This window comes from Dipodomys spectabilis, unplaced genomic scaffold, assembly GCF_019054845.1.
Source record: "Dipodomys spectabilis isolate Male_0828 unplaced genomic scaffold, ASM1905484v1 ptg000233l, whole genome shotgun sequence".
NCBI lineage: Eukaryota > Metazoa > Chordata > Mammalia > Rodentia > Heteromyidae > Dipodomys > Dipodomys spectabilis.
The window spans coordinates 5,705,987-5,711,986 of NW_024870910.1; positions in this window are offsets into that span (position 1 = coordinate 5,705,987).

The following is a 6,000-nucleotide window of genomic DNA, read 5'->3' on the forward strand; positions in this document are numbered from 1 at the left end:
GGCTTGAACTCAGGGCCCACGCACTTAGCCTTTTTGGATTTTTTTTTTGGCTCAAGGTTGGTGTTTTACTACTTGAACCATACCATCACCTCTGGCTTTTTTGTGGTTTATTGGGGATAAGAAGAGTCTCACAGACTTGTCTTCCTGGGCTTGGCTTTGAACTGGGATCCTCAGATCTCAGCCTCCTGGGTAGCTGAGATTACACATGTGAGCCACTGGCACACACCTGCCATGCTTGTGTGTCTGCATTTACACCTGTCCGGGGGTCTAGCTCGGCTCTCAGGTGACTGTCCAGTGGACAGGGCACTCAGATTGAAGTGGATCCTCCCCACCTCCTCCCATGTTCACACCTGCAGTGAGGATGGCGAGGTTTTGATGCCAGAAGCCAGCGCTGTCATAACATCTGCACCGCCAGGACCCACACTGCCCACAAATCCTGATGTTCCAAGCCCAATTCCCTGTGGCCACGGTATTTATCCTCACCACTGTTCTGTGGGGGTAGGGAACAGGTTCCTAATGCCTTCTCAGAGCTGTGGGGAAGGAAGATGTAGCTCAGGATGCAGAACTCTACAGACGCCAAGAAAAGTTAAATGGCAGGGTACATTCTGCTTATGACACAGCATCCCTGCAGGGGCCAAACGGCTTCGAAATCGCACAGCAAAAATGTCTAAATCCGTCATGCAAAATGGGATCAATAAAGACACGCAGAAACTGTGTGTCTATGTGGGTTACATATTGTTGCTGATGAAAAACTTTGGGAGTTTTGGAGCTATTTTTTATTTTTTAATTCCAGATGGGCTGAGCGATTCCCAGGTGTGTTCTAATGATCGTCTCTCTTCCCAGAGCTCAGGGACACTGGGCCGGGTGAGTTCAGGGAAGAGCTGAGGAAGCCGTAAGGGAGCCCAGCACCTTTCCCTGGAGCTTGTCCGTCACTGGAGGATGTAATTGGTAGGATGCTGTTCTGGACAGTTCTCAGGCACCTGTTAGCCTGGCCAGGCCCCTTGGGTGCATTTTGGTCTTGCTCAGTGGTAGTTTGTCTTTGACACGTTGACCGTAGGCAAGGATGCCATGAACTTGAGGTTGTGAATTTGAGTCATGGCCCCCCACCCCCCATGGAAGTATGTAAGACTTGAAGTTCCGTTTTATGAAGAAGAATTTGAAGTTGCCAACATCAAACTAGGTACAAAGTGAGTTGTTTCTTTAGAATGAGGAATCCCAGCTGATGATGAAGGTTATAAAAAAAGCTAATAATTATCCTGGGGTGGGAGAGCGTGAGAAGGGGTCTGGGGACTCTTCTTGCTTTCTGCTCAGTTTTTCTGTAAACCTCAAACCACTCAAAGACAGCTCATTAATTGAAAAATAGAGTTCTGCCAACCAGCTCAGATATTATACAATACAGAAGGCATTTTTGTTAAGTACCTGTGCACCGATTTTGTATACTATTTTCATATATTTCCCCCCCATAACTGCAATTTGCTTGGCTGGTGCTCTACCACTTGAGCCACATCTGCAGCTCTGCTTTGGGCTGGTTAGCTGGAGATAAAAGGCCTTTCGGATTTATCTGCCTAGACTGGCTTTGAACTAAGATCTTTTGGTCTCAGCCTCCTCAGTAGCTAGGATTATGAGAGTGAGCCACAGACACCCCTGCCGGCTAAGTTTTTATATAATAACATACTAATACTAGTACTGTAAAAACCCTGGTAAGTTGGGCACTGGTGGCTTATGCTGGTAAAGGAGTCTGAGATCTGTGGATCATGCTTCAAAGCCAGCCGGGGCAGGAAAGTCTGTGAGACTCCTATCTCCAGTTAACTACCCAAAAAGCTAGAAGTGACACTGTGGCTCAAGTGGTAGAGTGCTAGCCTTGAGCAAAACTGCTTAGGGACAGAGCTGAGGCTCTGAGTTCAAGCCCTAGTGCTGGTAGAAAACAAACAAAAAGGAACCACAGCTTAGGTTTATGCCCAGAGTCCTATTAATTTCAAACACATTGCTATATGTCATATTAACAACAGCCTCTCTCTTTCTCTCTCGCATACACACGTGCACACACACACACTTGTGTCTCTAAGGATGAAATGTAGCTCCCATTTTACACAGTGGGAAACTGAAGTCTAGAGAGTTCCATAGCTCATGAGAGGTCTTGAGAATGGTGAGTGGAAAGATGGAGTCTGACCCTCATCGTCCTCTGGCAAAACTGCTGGACCCGAGAGGGACTGAAAACAGCACCACGTTTGCTAGGCACAGAAATGGGACTGCCTTGGACAGGAGGAAGGCTGCAGAAGGTTCTTGTGGAGCCCCGGGGCTAGGACTGAAGAAGCCCAGCCCCTCGGCCTGCCAGGCCGCCTGCCATGAGACGGAGAATGGAGCGGGCCTCTCGGGGGAAGTTAGCAGGCAGCTGGTGGAAAATGTTCCTGGTGAAGACTCAACGTCAGCCCGGTGTCCCTCACAGCCCGTTCCGTGGCAGAGACGACGGCCTCGCAGGACGGAAGAAGTACGCCGCTTCCTCCAGTCCAGGACCCTGGGAGAAATTATGGCCATCCACGGCGGTTCCCGGGCTGCTTTCCTTTTAAGTATTTATACTACGCAGGTGCTCTTTTGCTCATGAGCTCTCTCCCCAAAGGATATTAAAATGGAAATAAAACTCTTTTCAATGGAAGTTCTAAGACAGTAACGGTCTACTGTCCCCGCTTTCCAGAGTGAGCAGCTAGAGGACTTACCAACGCGAGGGTTGAAAACTCATTTTGGAAACAAACCTTCTGATGGGGATGAAGAAAGGACACGCAGAATCGACGGGTGGAGGGGACAAAGGGAAGTTGGTGAACTTCTTTGGCGAGAGCTGTGTCCTTCCTTGAAGGATTCAGCCTTCACTCAGCCAACTGCCCTCGATCATGAAGGGAGATGAATGTCTTTCCCACCCTTTGGGGTTTAGCAAGCCCAGTCATATTGGTGACATATTGGTTAGTCTCTGGCTAACTCAGCAGCGTATGTTTCCTCTAATCAGAAACTTTGAAGTCTTGGTTCATAGCAAGGTGTCTGATGGCCAGTTAAGGCGGAAATCAAGTCTAAAATGTTCCTCTTGGGCACAGGTTGGCTAGGCGTGAACGTGAACAAATCTGAAGATAATGAATATGTGCTCTCCCTCTTTCCACTGACTCCTCCTCCTCCTCCCTAGAAGATCTGTCTCGAGACAGAATGCACCTCGCTGTGGGCTGCATGTCTGTTTCTCTAACAGTTGGCCTCTCGGTATTTGTGATGCCGTTTAGCGCTGTATTTGGAGAACGAGACATGCTTCTGCTGTCACCGAGTGCTTCGCTGTGTCAGATTGGTAGGAGGCAGAGAGGCTGCCTTCCTGAAGTTTGGAGGTTCAGGTCATCCTCCCTTCCTGATGGGTCAAGGATTAGAAGCCTGTTGGCCTGTAGCTCACTCTTGTCTTTCTTGTGACCTTGCATCTTTGCAGTCCGGCAGCCTCCTCCCCCTCCTTCCCTCCCCTCCCTCTTCCCCTTGCAGCCCACGAGGCATCTTTTTGTTCAGTTCACTGCAGCGAAAAGCCAGAAGAAGTCCAGGAGTGAGAAAGCAGGGGCAGTGAGGTTTAAGGGCGTGCAGAATGCAGCTCGGCCAATGACCAGCGAACGAATAGGAGAAAGGCCACCGTCATTGTGCAGGCTCTCTTCGCCGGGCTGAAGCCCCGCTCTGTGACTTTGCTGTCCTGGCTCTAGCACTTCACCCCTGCTATTCTCCTTCATCTGTTCAAGGAGGACAAAGACACGGATGTGGCAGCCTGGCTGTGGGAAGGAAACGACACCGCTCACGAAGGGTGATGCGTCCGATAGCCTGGCGTCTCATGTTCCTCATCGCCCCTCCGTCATAGCGAATCTTCCTCACCCCCATCTTCAACATGCCTGGATCTCGTTACCCCCAGAAACAATTCCACGTCAGAAACCTCAACCCCAAACACCCTGTTCTCCACTGATCCCTCCCACCTTGCAGCTTGCCACCACCGTTCTTCCACTGGGTATGGGCCTTCTGAGCACCCTTCTATCCTCTCTGCCGCCAGCTCCTGCATCTCCATCTTCTTTATATCACCATGAAAACCTACTCTGAGCCCTGGCTATCTTGGTTGATGCTTCCTTGCATTGTGATGCTCGGCTCTGTCCTTCTTGGGTCCCTAACCTATAAGTACAGTACCTGGAACAAAGTAGGCTTTCACTGAACATGTGTTCATGTGTAGGCAGAACACAGTGTGTGTCCCTGGCAGCTGGCAGTTCAGACCAGCCAGGGGGAAGATGGAGGATTTGGGAGCAAGCCCACTGGGCTCTGTCCTGTGTGACCTTGGACACACCACGTCCTCCTTCTGGGTCTCCGCCTTCAAGAGGGTGGCTGGGCCTTGAGCAGTGAACATTGCATGACGGGGAGGGGGATGGGAATCTCGTGACCTCCCTGCAGTAATGGCACTGGGGATACAACATTCGCAGAGGTGACGGCTGCCCCCAGCTGGCCGCATCAAGGACACGGCGCAGGTCCTGCGGCTGTCATCCTCCGTCCCCGCGGCGTGCGGGGCTGGTCCTGTTACCATTGTGCAGGGGCACCAAGGCGGCCTTCGCCACCTCCCAGGGTGGTAACACCCCTGCCCCGGCGGTCACTGGTAGAAAACGCTTCCCAGGATGCTGGCGTGGGATCCAGATGGCGCTTGCTCCATCTCGCCTCTTTTATTCCCCATGAATCCCCAGGCATGTAAAACCCGCGGGAAGCTTTAGGGATCACATCCAGGGAAAAGCCAGGGGCAGGCTAAATCATTCCACTGCTCGTGGAAGATGGCAGGGGCATCTTTAGGAGTTTCTGAAAGCGAGAGCTGGCTGCAGTCGGGCAGGAAAGCGAGTGGTAGCCTGACTGGCTTTAGCTCATTTTATTCCCATGGGATCTGGTCACGTGCGATCCAGCCGAGATGCAGATCTGGAAGCGTTACCTTCAGAGCTTGCGGGGGGGGGGGGGGGGGGGGAGGGGGTCCATTCCGAGTGAGAGGGTCTGGAAAGGACGCGAGAGAGGCGTGTGCTTGCTGAGTAAAAAACCAGAAAGAGTCCACCGATCCGCCACAAACTTGATTTTTTTCCCCAGAGACCTGCAACCTAGGGTTAAACACAAACAAAAAAAACCAGGGTCCCAATTAAGCTGTACAAGCGTCTTCTCTTGGCTTTGCCTTGAACTTGGGGTGTTCACTTTTGCCCTCTTCAGCCCCTCATGAAGGTCCAGAGAGGCCTCTCTCTCCTTGGCTGGCCATTTGGATCTTAAAAGTCCTCTTTAAGCCCCGCGTGAACCCCAGGCAGGTTTAGCGCAGGCTCACAACCTAGTTTGTTTTTCCATTTCAGCCTTTCTAAGGGTACTCGAGGGCTGCGTTGAACAAAGAGCAACAAAGCGGTTCTTCAGCGGGCAGCTGCTGCCCAAGCCAGAGCTTAAGTGCTCGCGAGCCGACTTTAGAGGCGGTGAGAAGGGCGGTCTACTGCCAGGGCCAGAGCCGGGGCGCCCAGCTTCCTCTTCAACCACACTCAGGCTTAAAATAGGTCTATTCAGTTGGCTCATCTCCACCTCGAAAATCCAGACCCACTGAGTGGTGAGTGTGCATCAGGAACGGCTTGCCATGCACGGACCGGGATGCTCTGTGTCTTGTGCACAGGGACAGACACGTGGGCACAGGGAATCAGACCCTTCGATGGCTCGGGTTAATTCAGAGAGCACTACCAAACACATTGAGCTGGCCATAGTTCCTTTGATCTAAGTTCCTTTGACCCCATTCCTTAATTAAACAAAACAAAACAAAACAAAAAAAACAAGCCTGAGTGAAGAAGTAAATGAAACTTTACTTATTTTTAATTTTTTTTTTTTATTGTTTTGCCAGTCCTGGGGCTTGAACTCTGGGCCTAGGCATTCTCCCTGAGCAGCTTTTTGTGCTCAAGGTGAGTGCTGTACCACTTGAGCCACACAGCACCACTTCTGGGTTTTTAAATTTTA